The 18,577-nt window shown below is 54.9% G+C and overlaps 1 pseudogene; it reads left to right on the forward strand.

The window, feature by feature from the left end:
• The window catches only part of LOC135517114 (nuclear receptor coactivator 2-like), a 170,854-nt pseudogene that overhangs the window by 101,837 nt on the left and 50,440 nt on the right, over positions 1 to 18,577 (forward strand).

Below are 18,577 nucleotides of genomic sequence, written 5' to 3' on the forward strand. Positions count from 1 at the left end.
AGGCAGCGCTGAGTGATTCATCCTGCAGGCAGGCAGGCAGCGAGGCTGAGTGATTCATCCTGCAGGCAGGCAGGCAGCGAGGCTGAGTGATTCATCCTGCAGGCAGGCAGGCAGCGAGGCTGAGTGATTCATCCTGCAGGCAGGCAGCGAGGCTGAGTGATTCATCCTGCAGGCAGGCAGGCAGCGAGGCTGAGTGATTCATCCTGCAGGGCAGCGAGGCTGAGTGATTCATCCTGCATGCAGGCAGGCAGCGAGGCTGAGTGATTCATCCTGCAGGCAGGCAGAGGCTGAGTGATTCATCCTGCAGGCAGGCAGGCGCGAGGCTAAGTGATTCATCCTGCAGGCAGGCAGCGAGGCTGAGGGATTCATCCAGCAGGCAGGCAGGCAGCGAGGCTGAGTGATTCATCCTGCAGGCAGGCAGCGAGGCTGAGTGATTCATCCTGCAGGCAGGCAGCGAGGCTGAGTGATTCATCCTGCAGGCAGGCAGGCAGCGAGGCTGAGTGATTCATCCTGCAGGCAGGCGAGGCTGAGTGATTCATCCTGCAGGCAGCGAGGCTGAGTGATTCATCCTGCAGGCAGGCAGCGAGGCTGAGTGATTCATCCTGCAGGCAGGCAGGCAGCGAGCCTGAGTGATTCATCCTGCAGGCATCGAGGCTGAGTGATTCATCCTGCAGGCAGCGAGGCTGAGTGATTCATCCTGCAGGCAGGCAGGCAGCGAGGCTGAGTGATTCATCCTGCAGGCAGGCAGGCAGCGAGGCTGAGTGATTCATCCTGCAGGCATCGCGAGGCTGAGTGATTCATCCTGCAGGCAGGCAGCGAGGCTGAGTGATTCATCCTGCAGGCAGGCAGGCAGCGAGGCTGAGTGATTCATCCTGCATGCAGGCAGGCAGCGAGGCTGAGTGATTCATCCTGGCAGGCAGCGAGGCTGAGTGATTCATCCTGCAGGCAGCGAGGCTGAGTGATTCATCCTGCAGGCAGGCAGGCAGCAGGCTGAGTGATTCATCCTGCAGGGAGGCAGGCAGCGAGGCTGAGTGATTCATCCTGCAGGCAGGCAGGATTCATCCTGCAGCGTGGCTGAGTGATTCATCCTGCAGGCAGGCAGCGAGGCTGAGTGATTCATCCTGCAGGGCAGGCAGCGAGGCTGAGTGATTCATCCTGCAGGCAGGCAGGCAGCGAGGCTGAGTGATTCATCCTGCAGGCAGGCAGGCAGCGTGGCTGAGTGATTCATCCTGCAGGCAGGCAGCGAGGCTGAGTGATTCATCCTGCAGGCAGGCAGGCAGCGAGGCTGAGTGATTCATCCTGCAGGCAGGCAGAGGCTGAGTGATTCATCCTGCAGGCAGGCAGGCAGCGAGGCTGAGTGATTCATCCTGCAGGCAGGCAGCGAGGCTGAGTGATTCATCCTGCAGGCAGGCAGGCAGCGAGGCTGAGTGATTCATCCTGCAGGCAGGCACAGCGAGGCTGAGTGATTCATCCTGCAGGCAGGCAGCGAGGCTGAGTGATTCATCCTGCAGGCAGGCAGCGAGGCTGAGTGATTCATCCTGCATGCAGGCAGCGAGGCTGAGTGATTCATCCTGCAGGCAGGCAGCGAGGCTGAGTGATTCATCCTGCAGGCAGGCAGCAGCGAGGCTGAGTGATTCATCCTGCAGGCAGGCAGGCAGCGAGGCTGAGTGATTCATCCTGCAGGCAGGCAGGCAGCGAGGCTGAGTGATTCATCCTGCAGGCAGGCAGGCAGCGAGGCTGAGTGATTCATCCTGCAGGCAGGCAGGCAGCGAGGCTGAGTGATTCATCCTGCAGGCAGGCAGGCAGCGAGGCTGAGTGATTCATCCTGCAGGCAGGCAGGCAGCGAGGCTGAGTGATTCTTCCTGCAGGCAGGCAGGCAGCGAGGCTGAGTGATTCATCCTGCAGGCAGGCAGCGAGGCTGAGTGATTGTTCCTGCAGGCAGGCAGGCAGCGAGGCTGAGTGATTCATCCTGCAGGCAGGCAGCGAGGCTGAGTGATTCATCCTGCAGGCAGGCAGCGAGGCTGAGTGATTCATCCTGCAGGCAGGCAGGCAGCGAGGCTGAGTGATTCATCCTGCAGGCAGGCAGGCAGCGAGGCTGAGTGATTCATCCTGCAGGCAGGCAGGCAGCGAGGCTGAGTGATTCATCCTGCAGGCAGCGAGCGCTGAGTGATTCATCCTGCAGGCAGGCAGGCAGCGAGGCTGAGTGATTCATCCTGCAGGCAGACAGCGAGGCTGAGTGATTCATCCTGCAGGCAGGCAGCGAGGCTGAGTGATTCATCCTGCAGGCAGGCAGGCAGCGAGGCTGAGTGATTCATCCTGCAGGCAGGCAGCGAGGCTGAGTGATTCATCCTGCAGGCAGGCAGGCAGCGAGGCTGAGTGATTCATCCTGCAGGGCAGGCGAGGCTCCTGCAGTGATTCATCCTGCAGGCAGGCAGCGAGGCTGAGTGATTCATCCTGCAGGCAGGCAGCGAGGCTGAGTGATTCATCCTGCAGGCAGGCAGCGAGGCTGAGTGATTCATCCTGCAGGCAGGCAGGCAGCGAGGCTGAGTGATTCATCCTGCAGGCAGAGGCTGAGTGATTCATCCTGCAGGCAGCGAGGCTGAGTGATTCATCCTGCAGGCAGGCAGCGAGGCTGAGTGATTCATCCTGCAGGCAGGCAGGCAGCGAGCCTGAGTGATTCATCCTGCAGGCATCAGAGGCTGAGTGATTCATCCTGCAGGCAGCGAGGCTGAGTGATTCATCCTGCAGGCAGGCAGGCAGCGAGGCTGAGTGATTCATCCTGCAGGCAGGCAGGCAGCGAGCCTGAGTGATTCATCCTGCAGGCATCGAGGCTGAGTGATTCATCCTGCAGGCAGGCAGCGAGGCTGAGTGATTCATCCTGCAGGCAGGCAGGCAGCGAGGCTGAGTGATTCATCCTGCAGGCAGGCAGGCAGCGAGGCTGAGTGATTCATCCTGCAGGCATTGAGGCTGAGTGATTCATCCTGCAGGCAGGCGCGAGGCTGAGTGATTCATCCTGCAGGCAGGCAGGCAGCAAGGCTGAGTGATTCATCCTGCAGGCAGGCAGCGAGGCTGAGTGATTCATCCTGCAGGCAGGCAGGCAGGCAGAGGCTGAGGATTCATCCTGCAGGCAGGCAGCGAGGCTGAGTGATTCCTCAGGCAGGCAGCGAGGCTGAGTGATTCATCCTGCAGGCAGGCAGTTAGGCTGAGTGATTCATCCTGCAGGCAGGCAGGCAGCGAGGCTGAGTGATTCATCCTGCAGGCAGGCAGCGAGGCTGAGTGATTCATCCTGCAGGCAGACAGCGAGGCTGAGTGATTCATCCTGCAGGCAGACAGCGAGGCTGAGTGATTCATCCTGCAGCAGGCAGCGAGGCTGAGTGATTCATCCTGCATGCAGGCAGCGAGGCTGAGTGATTCATCCTGCAGGCAGGCAGTTAGGCTGAGTGATTCATCCTGCAGGCAGGCAGCGAGGCTGAGTGATTCATCCTGCAGGCAGGCAGCGAGGCTGAGTGATTCATCCTGCAGGCAGCGAGGCTGAGTGATTCATCCTGCAGGCAGGCAGGCAGCGAGGCTGAGTGATTCATCCTGCAGGCAGGCAGCGAGGCTGAGTGATTCATCCTGCAGGCAGGCAGCGAGGCTGAGTGATTCATCCTGCAGGCAGGCAGCGAGGCTGAGTGATTCATCCTGCAGGCAGGCAGCGAGGCTGAGTGATTCATCCTGCAGGCAGGCAGCGAGGCTGAGTGATTCATCCTGCAGGCAGGCAGCGAGGCTGAGTGATTCATCCTGCAGGCAGCGCGAGGCTGAGTGATTCATCCTGCAGGCAGGCAGGCAGCGAGGCTGAGTGATTCATCCTGCAGGCAGGCGGGCTGAGTGATTCATCCTGCTTTCTGGCAGGCAGCGAGGCTGAGTGATTCATCCTGCAGGCAGGCAGCGAGGCTGAGTGATTCATCCTGCAGGGCAGGCAGCGAGGCTGAGTGATTCATCCTGCAGGCAGGCGAGGCTGAGTGATTCATCCTGCAGGCAGGCAGCGAGGCTGAGTGATTCATCCTGCAGGCAGGCAGGCAGCGAGGCTGAGTGATTCATCCTGCAGGCAGGCAGCGCGAGGCTGAGTGATTCATCCTGCAGGCAGGCAGGCAGCGAGGCTGAGTGATTCATCCTGCAGGCATCGAGGCTGAGTGATTCATCCTGCAGGCAGCGAGGCTAAGTGATTCATCCTGCAGGCAGGCAGGCAGCGAGGCTGAGTGATTCATCCTGCATGCAGGCAGGCAGCGAGGCTGAGTGATTCATCCTGCAGGCATTGAGGCTGAGTGATTCATCCTGCAGGCAGCGAGGCTGAGTGATTCATCCTGCAGGCAGGCAGGCAGCAAGGCTGAGGGATTCATCCAGCAGGCAGCGAGGCTGAGTGATTCATCCTGCAGGCAGGCAGGCAGGCAGCGAGGCTGAGGGATTCATCCAGCAGGCAGCGAGGCTGAGTGATTCATCATGCAGGCAGCGAGGCTGAGTGACTCATCCTGCAGGCAGGCAGTTAGGCTGAGTGATTCATCCTGCAGGCAGGCAGGCAGCGAGGCTGAGTGATTTATGCTGCAGGCAGGCAGTCTGCGAGGCTGAGTGATTCACCCTGCAGGCAGGCAACGAGGCTGAGTGATTCTTCCTGCAGGCAGCGAGGCTGAGTGCTTCATCCTGCAGGCAGGCAGCGAGGCTGAGTGATTCATCCTGCAGGCAGGCAGGCAGCGAGGCTGAGTGATTCATCCTGCAGGCAGGCAGCGAGGCTGAGTGATTCATCCTGCAGGCAGGCAGCGAGGCTGAGTGATTCATCCTGCAGGCAGGCAGCGAGGCTGAGTGATTCATCCTGCAGGCAGGCAGCGAGGCTGAGTGATTCATCCTGCAGGCAGGCAGCGAGGCTGAGTGATTCATCCTGCAGGCAGGCAGCGAGGCTGAGTGATTCATCCTGCAGGCAGGCAGCGAGGCTGAGTGATTCATCCTGCAGGCAGCGAGGCTGAGTGATTCATCCTGCAGGCAGGCAGCGAGGCTGAGTGATTCATCCTGCAGGCAGCGAGGCTGAGTGATTCATCCTGCAGACAGGCAGCGAGGCTGAGTGATTCGTCCTGCAGACAGGCAGCGAGGCTGAGTGATTCGTCCTGCAGGCAGCGAGGCTGAGTGATTCATCCTGCAGGCAGGCAGCGAGGCTGAGTGATTCATCCTGCAGGCAGGCTGGCAGCGAGGCTGAGTGATTCATCCTGCAGGCAGGCAGCGAGGCTGAGTGATTCATCCTGCAGGCAGGCTGGCAGCGAGGCTGAGTGATTCATCCTGCAGGCAGGCAGCGAGGCTGAGTGATTCATCCTGCAGGCAGGCAGCGAGGCTGAGTGATTCATCCTGCAGGCAGGCAGCGAGGCTGAGTGATTCATCCTGCAGGCAGGCAGGCAGTGAGGCTGAGTGATTCATCCTGCAGGCAGGCAGCGAGGCTGAGTGTGTTTCTTGCTTTACCATCAGGCAGACGTCAGAGGCACTTCAGTAGCTGTATGTCCATCTGTCTGTACACTGCGTGGGACAACAGGGCTGTTGCATAGCACAGACCAGTGATTTACAGCCAGAGCAGGGTAGGAACAACCTGCCCTCAGCCAGAACAGAGCAGGGTGAGTGAACAACCAGCTATCAGCCAGAACAACAGAGCAGGGTAGGAACAACCTGCTATCATCCAGGGACAACAGAGCAGGGTAGGAACAACCTGATTCATCCAGAACAACAGAGCAGGGTAGGAACAACCTGCAGGCAGCCAGAACAACAGAGCTGGGTGGAACATCCTGCTATCAGCCAGAACAACAGAGCAGGGTAGGAACAACCTGCTATCAGCCAGAACAACAGAGCAGGGTAGGAACATCCTGCTATCAGCCAGAACAACAGAGCAGGGTAGGAACAACCTGCTATCAGCCAGAACAACAGAGCAGGGTAGGAACATCCTGCTATCAGCCAGAACAACAGAGCAGGGTAGGAACAACCTGCTATCAGCCAGAACAACAGAGCAGGGTAGGAACAACCAGCTATCAGCCAGAACAACAGAGCAGGGTAGGAACAACCTGCTATCAGCCAGAACAACAGAGCAGGGGCTGAGGAACATCCTGCTATCAGCCAGAACAACAGAGCAGGGTAGGAACATCCTGCTATCAGCCAGAACAACAGAGCAGGGTAGTGAACATCCTGCTATCAGCCAGAACAGCAGAGCAGGGTAGGAACATCCTGCTATCAGCAGAACAACAGAGCAGGGTGGAACATCCTGCTATCAGCCAGAACAGCAGAGCAGGGTGAACAACCTGCTATCATCAGAACAACAGAGCAGGGTGATTCAACCTGCTATCATCCAGAACAACAGAGCAGGGTAGGAACATCCTGCATCAGCCAGAACAACAGAGCAGGGTAGGAACAACCTGCTTCATCCTGCAGAACAACAGAGCAGGGTAGGATTCAACCTGCTATCAGCCAGAACAACAGAGCAGGGTAGGATTCAACCTGCTATCAGGCAACAGAGCAGAGTGAACAACCTGCATCAGGCAGAACAATAGAGCCAGGGTAGAACATCCTAGAGCAGGCAGGAACAACCTGCTATCAGCCAGAACAATAGAGCAGGGTAGGAACAACCAGCTATCAGCCAGAACAGCAGAGCAGGGTAGAACATCCTGCCCCCAGCCAGAACAACAGAGCAGGGTAGGAACAACCTGCTATCAGCCAGAACAACAGAGCAGGCTGAGGAACAACCTGCTATCAGCAGAACAACAGAGCAGGGTAGGAACAACCTGCTATCAGCCAGAACAACAGAGCAGGGTAGGAACAATTATCAGCCAGAACAACAGAGCAGGGTAGGAACAACCTGCTATCAGCCAGAACAACAGAGCAGGGGCTGAGGAACAACCTGCATCAGCCAGAACAACAGAGCAGGGTAGGAACAATCCTGCTATCAGCCAGAACAACAGAGCAGGGTAGGAACAACCTGCTATCAGCCAGAACAACAGAGCAGGGTAGGAACAACCTGCTTCAGCCAGAACAACAGAGCAGGGTAGGAACAACCTGCTATCAGAGTTTATTTTATTGTCATTGTGTAGAATGAAATCTCTTTCAGGAGGTCCAAATTAAGAAAAAAATTGTCCTGAACACACACTAAGTACATATCTGACTGTACAATATGCAGTACCACGAGGGTTAGCGATTCAGCCAGTCAGCCAGCCAGCCAGCCAGCCACAGCCAGCCAGCCAGCACAGCCAGCCAGCCACAGTCAGCCATCCAGCCAGCCACAGCCAGCCAGCCAGGTACAGTCAGCCATCCATCCAGCCAGTCAGCCAGCCAGCCAGCCATTCATCCAGCCAGGCAGCCAGCCACAGCCATTCATCCAGCCAGCCAGGCAGCCAGCCACAGCCAGCCAGCCAGCCACAGTCAGCCAGCCAGCCACAGGCAGCCAGCCAGCCAGCCACAGTCAGCCATCCACAGTCAGCCAACCAGCCAGCCAGTCAGCCAGCCACAGTCATTCAGCCAGCCAGGCAGCCAGGCAGCCAGCCACAGTCAGCCAGCCACAGCCAGCCAGCCAGCCAGCCACAGTCAGCCAGCCAGCCACAGTCAGCCAGCCAGCCACAGTCAGCCATCCAGCCAGCCACAGCCAGCCAGCCAGCCAGCCACAGTCAGCCAGCCAGCCACTGCAGTCAGCCAACCAGCCAGCCAGTCAGCCAGGCCAGCCACAGCCAGCCAGCCAGCCACAGTCATTCAGCCAGCCAGCCACAGTCAGCCAACCAGCCAGCCAGTCAGCCAGCCACCCAGCCACAGCCAGCCAGCCAGGTACAGTCAGCCATCCATCCAGCCAGTCAGCCAGGTACAGCCAGCCACAGCCAGCCAGCCAAGTACAGTAGGCCAACCACAGCCAGCCAGCCACAGTCAGCCAGCCACAGCCATCCATCCATCCAACCAGTCAGCCAGCCACAGCCATCCATCCAACCAGCCAGGTACAGTCAGCCAGGTACAGTCAGCCAGCCACAGTCAGCCATCCAACCAGCCAGGTACATTCAGCCAGGCAGTCAGCCAGCCACAGTCAGCCATCCAACCAGCCAGGTACAGTCAGCCAGGTACAGTCAGCCAGCCACAGTCAGCCATCCAGAGTTTAGCCAGGTACAGTCAGCCAGGTACAGTCAGCCAGCCACAGTCAGCCATCCAACCAGCCAGGTACAGTCAGCCAGGTACAGTCAGCCAGCCACAGTCAGCCATCCAACCAGCCAGGTACAGTCAGCCAGCCACAGTCAGCCATCCAACCAGCCAGGTACAGTCAGCCAGGTACAGTCAGCCAGCCACAGTCAGACATCCAACCAGCCAGGTACAGTCAGCCAGCCACAGTCAGCCATCCAACCAGCCAGGTACAGTCAGCCAGGTACAGTCAGCCAGCCACAGTCAGCCATCCAACCAGCCAGGTACAGTCAGCCAGCCACAGTCAGCCATCCAACCAGCCAGGTACAGTCAATCAGGGCACAGTCAGCCATCCATGACCAGCCAGGTACAGTCAGCCAGCCACAGTCAGCCATCCAACCAGCCAGGTACAGTCAGCCAGGTACAGTCAGCCAGGTACAGTCAGCCATCCAACCAGCCAGGTACAGTCAGCCATCCACAGTCAGCCATCCAACCAGCCAGGTACAGTCAGCCAGGTACAGTCAGCCAGCCACAGTCAGCCATCCAACCAGCCAGGTACAGTCAGCCAGCCACAGTCAGCCATCCAACCAGCCAGGTACAGTCAGCCAGGTACAGTCAGCCAGGTACAGTCAGCCATCCAGGATAGCCAGGTACAGTCAGCCATCCATCCATACATCCAACCAGTCAGCCATCCATCCATCCATCCAACCAGTCAGCCATCCATCCATCCATCCAACCAGCCAGGTACGGTCAGCCAGCCACAGTCAGCCATCCAACCAGCCAGGTACAGTCAGCCAGGTACAGTCAGCCAGGTACAGTCAGCCATCCAACCAGCCAGGTACAGTCAGCCATCCATCCATACATCCAACCAGTCAGCCATCCATCCATCCATCCAACCAGCCAGGTACCGTCAGCCAGCCACAGTCAGCCATCCATGACAGCCAGGTACAGTCAGCCAGCCACAGTCAGCCATCCAACCAGCCAGGTACAGTCAGCCAGGTACAGTCAGCCAGGTACAGTCAGCCATCCAACCAGCCAGGTACAGTCAGCCATCCACAGTCAGCCAGGTACAGTCAGCCATCCAACCAGCCAGGTACAGTCAGCCATCCAGTCCAGCCAGGTACAGTCAGCCATCCACAGTCAGCCAGCCACAGTCAGCCATCCAACCAGTCAGCCAGGTACAGTCAGCCAGGTACAGTCAGCCAGGTACAGTCAGCCATCCAACCAGCCAGGTACAGTCAGCCAGGTACAGTCAGCCAGCCACAGTCAGATCCAACCAGCCAGGTACAGTCAGCCAGCCACAGTCAGCCATCCTCCAGCCAGGTACAGTCAGCCAGGCCCTACAGTCAGCCAGGTACAGTCAGCCATCCAACCAGCCAGGTACAGTCAGCCATCCATCCATACATCCAACCAGTCACCCATCCATCCATACATCCAACCAGTCAGCCATCCATCCATCCATCCAACCAGTCAGCCATCCATCCATCCATCCAACCAGCCAGGTGCAGGTCAGCCAGCCACAGTCAGCCATCCAACCAGCCAGGTACAGTCAGCCATCCAACCAGCCAGGTACAGTCAGCCAGCCACAGTCAGCCAGCCACAGTCAGCCATCCAACCAGCCAGGTACAGTCAGCCAGGTACAGTCAGCCAGGTACAGTCAGCCAGGTACAGTCAGCCATCCAACCAGCCAGGTACAGTCAGCCAGGTACAGTCAGCCAGCCACAGTCAGCCATCCAACCAGCCAGGTACATGTCAGCCAGCCACAGTCAGCCATCCAACCAGCCAGGTACAGTCAGCCCCTGGTACATCAGCCAGGTACAGTCAGCCATCCAACCAGCCAGGTACAGAGCCATCCATCCATACATCCAACCAGTCAGCCATCCATCCATCCATCCATCCAACCAGTCAGCCATCCATCCATCCATCCAACCAGCCCCGGTCAGCCAGCCACAGTCAGCCATTCAACCAGTCACCCAGGTACAGTGAGCCAGCCTCTCTGTACTCTCAGCCCCAACATAACACACTGTCATCTGCCATAGGAGCTCTGTAGAAAATGGGGTCGAAGGCTGAAAGAGAGTGTGTGTGTGTGTGTGTGTGTGTGTGTGTGTGTGTGTGTGTGTGTGTGTGTCCTGTGTGTTTACGTGCGCCTGTATATGTGATGTGGTAACCTTTGTTCATGTTGCAGTGGAATCAGGGCAGAGAGAGAGGCTGTATGACATAAGAGAGGGAGGCTGGAGCTGAGGGCCAAAGCACAACCCCTTAGTTAGTTAGGACTGTTTGCTCTGTGTCCTACTGTATTTGCCTTGTGTCCATTTTAGATGTTTTATTGTTTTGTACAGGTATTTGAATTTCCCTTTCAAAACTATTTCCCTTTCAACCCCCATCTCACTCGGCCCCCATCAGATCTCCTCTGTCACCCCATAAATCAAAGTTTATTTGTCACCCCATCAGACCGAATACAACAGATGAAATGAGTACTTACCTCAAGCTCTTAACCAACAGTGCAGTTTTTAAGTAAAAAAATATGTGTTAGGTAAAAGAAACAAAATGAATAAAACCGGTTTAAAAATAACAGCAAAGAGGATATCTGAAGGTACCGATACAGAGTCAATGTGTTAACACACCGGGTAATGGGATAGTTGAGGTAATATGTACATGTAGGATTAGTTGAAGTGATTATGGATGACAAACGGAGAGTAGCAGCAGTATAAAGGGGGGGTGGAGGGACACAATTCATAGTCTGGGTGGCCATTTGATTAGATGTTCAGCAGTCTTATGTCTTGGGGTTAAAAGCTGTTGAGAAGCCTTTTGGACCGAGACTTGGTGCTCCGGTACCGCTTGCCGTGGGGTAGCAGAGAGAACAGTCTTATGTCTTGGGGGTCAGAAGCTGTTGAGAAGCCTTTTGGACCTAGACTTGGTCTTCTCTACCGCTTGCATATGCCCAGCAGAGAGAATCAGTCTATGACTGGGGTGGCTGGAGTCTTTGACCATTTTTAGGGCCTTCCTCTGACACCGCCTGGTGTAGAGGTGCTGGATGGCAGGCAGCTTTGCCCCAGTGATGTACTGGACCGTACACACTACCCTCTGAAGTGCCTTGCAGTCGGAGGCCGAGACGTTGCCATACCAGGCAGTGATGCAACCCGTCAGGATGCTCTCGATGGTGCAGCTGTAAAACCATTTGAGGCTCTGGGGACCCATGCCAAATCTTTTCAGTCTCCTGAGGGGGAATAGGTTTTGTCAGCCCCTTCACGACTGTCTTGGTGTGTTTGGACCATGTTAGTTTATTGGTGATGTGGACACCAAGGAACTTGATCAGCTCTCAACCTGCTCCACTACAGCCCCATCATGAGAATCGGGGCGTATCAGTCCTCCTTTTCCTGGGGGCGTATCGGTCCTTCATCTCCTTTGTCTTGATCACGTTGAGGGAGAGGTTGTTGTCCTGGCACCACACGGCCTGGTCTCTGACCTCCTCCCTGTAGGCTGTCTTGCCCTTGTCAGTGATCAGGCCTATCACTGTTGTTGTCATCTGCAAACTTAATGATGGCGTTTGAGTCGTCTCTGGCTGTGCAGTCATGAGTGAACAGGGATCTACAGGAGGGCCTGAGCACGCACCCTCTGAGGGGCCCCCGTGTTGAGGATCAGCGTGGCAGATGGATTGTTACCCCATCCTTACCACCTGGGGGTCAGCCTCAACAGGAAGTCCAGGATCAGTTGCAGAGACCAGGTGTTTAGCCCCAGGGTCCACATTAACTTAGTGATGAGTTTTGAGGGAAATATGGTGTTGAGCGCTGAGCCGTAGTCAACAAGTAGGATTCTCACATAGGTGTTCCTGTTGTCCAGGTGGGAAAGGGCAGTGTGGAGTGCAATAGAACATTGCATCATCTGTGGATCTGTTAGGGAGCCTCAACAGCAACATTGGAGTGGGTCTAGAGTTTCTGGGATAATGGTCCGTTGTGAGCCATGACCAGCCTTTCAAAGCACTTCATGGCTATCGGACCCCGAGAACATATCGGGTCTGTAGTCATTTAGGCAGGTTGCCTGTGTGTTCTTGGTCTCAGGGACTATGGTGGTCTGCTTCAGAACACATGTTGGTATCAGACTGAATCAGGGACATCTTCTAAAGCCCCAGTCAGAAGACACCTCCTCTATCAGTTGGTCAGCTCATCAGATCACATCTCCTCCTGGTCAGTCCCAACAGAACCTGTTTCTAATGGTGTTTCTATCAGCCCCATCAGCACATAACAGATCATCCTCTATCAGCCCCGTCAGACCACATCTCCTCTCTCAGCCCCAACAGACCACATCTCCTCTCTCAGCCCCAACAGAACACATCTCCTCTATCAGCCCCATCAGAACACATCTCCTCTCTCAGCCCCAACAGACCACATCTCCTCTCTCAGCCCCAACAGAACACATCTCCTCTATCAGCCCCATCAGAACACATCTCCTCTCTCAGCCCCAACAGACCACATCTCCTCTATCAGCCCCATCAGAACACATCTCCTCTCTCAGCCCCAACAGAACACATCTCCTCTATCAGCCCCATCAGAACATATCTCCTCTATCAGCCCAGCCCCATCAGAACATATCTCCTCTATCAGCCCCATCAGAACACATCTCCTCTATCAGCCCCATCAGAACACATCTCCTCTATCAGCCCCATCAGAACACATCTCCTCTATCAGCCCCATCAGAACACATCTCCTCTATCAGCCCCATCAGAACATATCTCCTCTATCAGCCCCGTCAGAACACATCTCCTCTATCAGCCCCATCAGAACACATCTCCTCTATCAGCCCCATCAGAACACATCTCCTCTCAGCCCCAACAGACTACATCTCCTCTATCAGCCCCATCAGAACACATCTCCTCTATCAGCCCCGTCAGAACACATCTCCTCTATCAGCCCCGTCAGAACACATCTCCTCTATCAGCCCCATCAGACCACATCTCCTCTATCAGCCCCATCAGAACATATCTCCTCTATCAGCCCCATCAGAACACATCTCCTCTATCAGCCCCATCAGAACATATCTCCTCTATCAGAACATATCTGGGTTGAATGTTTCCTCTTCAAGTATCAACGGTTTTCAGATGTTTTTGAAATGGGACCTTGGAGAAATGCAGTCAGAAAGATCTGCATAGCAGATGACCAAACTATGGGTCCTGGTCAATTGTAGTCCACTTTAAAGGGAATTTGGTGTGTTTTGGACTCAGGCCCATGTTGTATTGGTACCAGGCCCGTGTTGTATTGGTACAAGGAGCGTGTTGTATTGGTACCAGGAGCGTGTTGTATTGGTACCAGGCCCGTGTTGTATTGGTACCAGGCCCGTGTTGTATTGCTACTTTAAAAGACTCAGCTTAATTCAGAGACAATTGGAGAAATTTGAGTTTTATGAAAATTTGTCTTCTAGAAGTTTAATATCTATAGTCAATGCGCTTAACTCTCTCCCTTGGTCTCTTGTTGTCAAACAGAAAAGACAAAGTCAATTTGTAGTCGATGCAACCAAATCAAGGTCAACAATGGAATAAACCTATCCTCTCTCTCTCTCTCTCTCTCTCTCTCTGTCTCTGTCTCTCTCTGTCTCTGTCTCTCTCTGTCTCTCTCTGTCTCTCTCTGTCTCTCTCTGTCTCTCTCTGTCTCTCTCTGTCTCTCTGTCTCTCTCTCTCTCTCTCTGTCTCTCTCTGTCTCTCTCTCTCTGTCTCTCTCTCTGTCTCTCTCTCTCTCTCTCTGTCTCTCTCTCTCTCTCTGTCTCTCTCTCTGTCTCTCTCTCTCTCTCTCTCTGTCTCTCTCTCCTGTCTCTCTCTCTGTCTCTCTCTGTCTGTCTCTCTCTCTCTCTCTCTCTCTCTCTGTCTCTCTCTCTGTCTCTCTCTCTCTCTCTCTCTCTCTCTCTGTCTCTCTCTCTCTGTCTCTCTCTCTCTGTCTCTCTCTCTCTCTCTCTCTCTCTCTCTGTCTCTCTCTCTCTCTCTCTCTCTCTCTCTCTCAGGCCCTGGATGGGTTCTTCTTCGTGGTGAATATGGAGGGTAACATAGTGTTTGTGTCTGAGAACGTGACCCAGTACCTGCTGTATAACCAGGACGAGCTGATGAACACCAGCGTCTACAGCGTCCTGCACGTAGGAGACCACGCTGAGTTCATCAAGAACCTGCTGCCCAAGAGCCTGGGTGAGTAACTCTCTCTCTCTCTCTCTCTGTAACTGTCTTTCTTTTCTCCTTGACTATGTCTTTCTCACTCCTCATTTCCTCCTCTCTTTCCCCTGAGAGGAAGGCAGGTAGTGGTTAATGTATGTCATCGCCCCAGCCCGTCGGAGCGTAGGGCAACAGCTCACTCTCAGTACTTCTATTGCACTCTAGGCTCTATCAGATCCAGGTCATCTCTATCTCTCACTCTTGCTCGCTCTCTCACTGAATTCAAAGGTCTCTCTTTCTTTCTTTCTCTCTTACTCTCTCTCTCTCTCTCTTGCTCTCTGTCTCTCTTGCTCTCTCTCTCTCTCTTGCTCTCTGTCTCTCTTGCTCTCTGTCTCTGTCAATTCAATTCAAGGGGCTTTATTGGCATGGGAAACATGTGTCGTGTTGTAACAATGTACAAATGGTTAAAGTACACAAGGGAAAATAAATAAGCATAAATATGGGTTATATTTACAATGGTGTTTGTTCTTCACTGGTTGCACTTTTCTCGTGGCAACAGGCCACAAATCTTGCTTCTGTGATGTCACACTGTGTTATTTCACCCAGTAGATGTGGGAGTTTATAATCTGAGTTTGTAATCTGAGGGAAATATGTCTCTAATATGGTCATACATTGGACAGGAGGTTAGGAAGTGCAGCTCAGTTTCCACCTCATATTGTGGGCAGTGTGAACATAGCCTATCTTCTCTTGAGAGCCATGTCTGCCTACGGTGGCCTTTCTCAATAGCAAGGCTATGCTCACTGAGTCTGTACATAGTCAAAGTTTCCCTTAATTTTGGATCAGTCACAGTGGTCAGGTATTCTGCCACTGTGTACTCTCTGTTTAAGGCCAAATAGCATTTTCGTTTGCTCTGTTTTTTTTTTAATTCTTTCCAATATGTTAAGTAATTATATTTTTGTTTTCTCATGATTTGGTTGGGTCTAATTGTGCTGCTGTCATGGGGCTCTGTGGGGTGTGTTTCTGAACAGAGCCCCAGGACCAGCTTGCTTAGGGGACTCTTCTCCAGGTTCATCTCTCTGTAGGTGGTGGCTTTGTTATGGAAGGTTTGGGAATCGCTTCCTTTGAGGTGGTTGTAGAATTTAACGTCACTTTTCTGGATTTTGATCATTAGTGGGTATCGGCCTAATTCTGCTCTGCATCCATTATTTGGTGTTCTACGTCCTATACCGGTGGGGTCCTATACCAGTGGGGTCCTATACCAGTGGGGTCCTATACCAGTGGGGTCCTATACCAGTGGGGTCCTATTCCAGTGGGGTCCTATACCAGTGGGGTCCTATACCAGTGGGGTCCTATACCAGTGGGGTCCTATACCAGTGGAGTCCTATACCAGTGGGGTCCTATACCAGTGGGGTCCTATACCAGTGGGGTCCAATACCAGTGGGGTCCTATACCAGTTGGGTCCAATGAGAGTGGGGTCCTATACCAGTGGGGTCCTATTCCAGTGGGGTCCTATTCCAGTGGGGTCCTATTCCAGTGGGGTCCTATACCGGTGGGGTCCTATACCGGTGGGGTCCAATACCAGTGGGGTCCAATACCAGTGGGGTCCAATGAGAGTGGGGTCCAATGAGTGGGGTCCTATACCAGTGGGGTGGGGTCCTATACCAGTGGGGTCCTATACCAGTGGGGTCCTATACCAGTGGGGTCCAATGAGAGTGGGGTCCAATGAGAGTGGGGTCCAATGAGAGTGGGGTCCAATGAGTGGGGTCCTATACCAGTGGGGTCCTATACCAGTGGGGTCCTATACCAGTGGGGTCCAATACCAGTGGGGTCCAATGAGAGTGGGGTCCAATGAGAGTGGGGTCCAATGAGTGGGGTCCTATACCAGTGGGGTCCTATACCAGTGGGGTCCAGTGGGGTCCAATACCAGTGGGGTCCAATACCAGTGGGGTCCAATACCAGTGGGGTCCCTATACCAGTGGGGTCCTATACCAGTGGGGTCCAATACCAGTGGGGTCCAGTGGGGTCCAATGAGAGTGGGGTCCAATGAGAGTGGGGTCCAATGAGAGTGGGGTCCTATACCAGTGGGGTCCTATACCAGTGGGGTCCTATACCAGTGGGGTCCTATACCAGTGGGGTCCTATACCAGTGGGGTCCAATGAGGGGTCCAATGTGGGGTCCAATGAGAGTGGGGTCCAATGAGTGGGGTCCAATGAGAGTGGGGTCCAATGAGAGTGGGGTCCAATGAGAGTGGGGTCCAATGAGAGTGGGGTCCTATGAGAGTGGGGTCCTATACCAGTGGGGTCCAATACCAGTGGGGTCCAATGAGAGTGGGGTCCAATGAGAGTGGGGTCCAATGGTCCTATACCAGTGGGGTCCAATGAGAGTCCTATACCAGGGTCCTATACCAGTGGGGTCCTATACCAGTGGGGTCCTATACCAGTGGGGTCCTATAGGTCCTATACCAGTGGGGTCCTATACCAGTGGGGTCCAATGAGATACCAGTGGGGTCCAATGAGAGTGGGGTCCAATGAGAGTGGGGTCCAATGAGGTCCTAGTGGGGTCCTATACCAGTGGGGTCCTATACCAGTGGGGTCCAATACCAGTGGGGTCCAATACCAGTGGGGTCCAATGAGAGTGGGGTCCAATGAGAGTGGGGTCCAATGAGGTCCTATACCAGTGGGGTCCAATGAGGTCCTAGTGGGGTCCTATACCAGTGGGGTCCTATACCAGTGGGGTCCTATACCAGTGGGGTCCAATGAGTGGGGTCCTATTCCAGTGGGGTCCATTCCATGAGATACCGTGGGGTCCTAATGATACCAGTGGGGTCCTAGTGGGGTCCAATGAGAGTGGGGTCCAATGAGAGTGGGGTCCAATGAGAGTGGGGTCCAATGAGATACCAGTGGGGTCCAATACCAGTGGGGTCCAATGAGAGTGGGGTCCAATGAGAGTGGGGTCCTATACCAGTGGGGTCCTATACCAGTGGGGTCCTATACCAGGGGAGACCCTATACCAGTGGGGTCCTATAGGGGTCCTATACCAGTGGGGTCCCATAGAGTGGGGTCCAATGAGAGTGGGGTCCATACCAGTGGGGTCCTATACCAGTGGGGTCCTATACCAGTGGGGTCAGGGGGGTCCTATACCAGTGGGGTCCTATACCAGTGGGGTCCTATAGGTCCTAGTGGGGTCCTATACCAGTGGGGTCCCAATGCGGGGGGTCCTATATGAGAGTGGGGTCCTATAGGTCCTATACCAGTGGGGTCCTATACCAGTGGGGTCCTATACCAGTGGGGTCCAATATAGGTCCTATACCAGTGGGGTCCTATACCAGTGGGGTCCTATACCAGTGGGGTCCTATAGGGGGTCCTATACCAGTGGGGTCCTATACCAGTGGGGTCCTATACCAGTGGGGTCCAATATGGGGTCCTATACCAGTGGGGTCCTATAGCAGGGGAGTCCTATACCAGTGGGGTCCTATACCAGTGGGGTCCTATACCAGGGGGTCCTATACCTGGGGTCCAATGTGGGGTCCTATACCAGTGGGGTCCTATACCAGTGGGGTCCTATAGGTCCTATACCAGTGGGGTCCTATACCAGTGGGGTCCTATACCAGTGGGGTCCTATAGTGTCCTATACCAGTGGGGTCCTATACCAGTGGGGTCCTATACCAGTGGGGTCCTATAGGTCCTATACCAGTGGGGTCCTATTCCAGGGGAGTCCTATACCAGTGGGGTCCTATACCAGTGGGGTCCTATACCAGTGGGGTCCTATACCAGTGGGGTCCTATGGGGTCCTATACCAGTGGGGTCCTATACCAGGGGAGTCCTATACCAGTGGGGTCCTATAGGTCCTATACCAGGGGGTCCTATGGGGTCCTATACCAGTGGGGTCCTATACCAGTGGGGTCCTATACCAGTCCTATACCAGTGGGGTCCTATACCAGTGGGGTCCTATACCAGTGGGGTCCTATACCAGTGGGGTCCTATACCAGTGGGGTCCTATACCCAGTGGGGTCCTATACCAGTGGGGTCCTATACCAGGGGGTCCTATAGGTCCTATACCAGTGGGGTCCTATACCAGGGGAGTCCTATACCAGTGGGGTCCTATCCTATACCAGTGGGGTCCTATACCAGTGGGGTCCTATACCAGTCCTATACCAGGGGAGGTCCTATACCAGTGGGGTCCTATACCAGGGGAGTCCTATACCAGTGGGGTCCTATACCAGTGGGGGTCCTATACCAGTGGGGTCCTATACCAGTGGGGTCCTATACCAGTGGGGTCCTATACCAGTCCTAT

The sequence above is a fragment of the Oncorhynchus masou genome, chromosome 28 (assembly GCF_036934945.1).
Source record: "Oncorhynchus masou masou isolate Uvic2021 chromosome 28, UVic_Omas_1.1, whole genome shotgun sequence".
Classification (NCBI taxonomy): domain Eukaryota; kingdom Metazoa; phylum Chordata; class Actinopteri; order Salmoniformes; family Salmonidae; genus Oncorhynchus; species Oncorhynchus masou.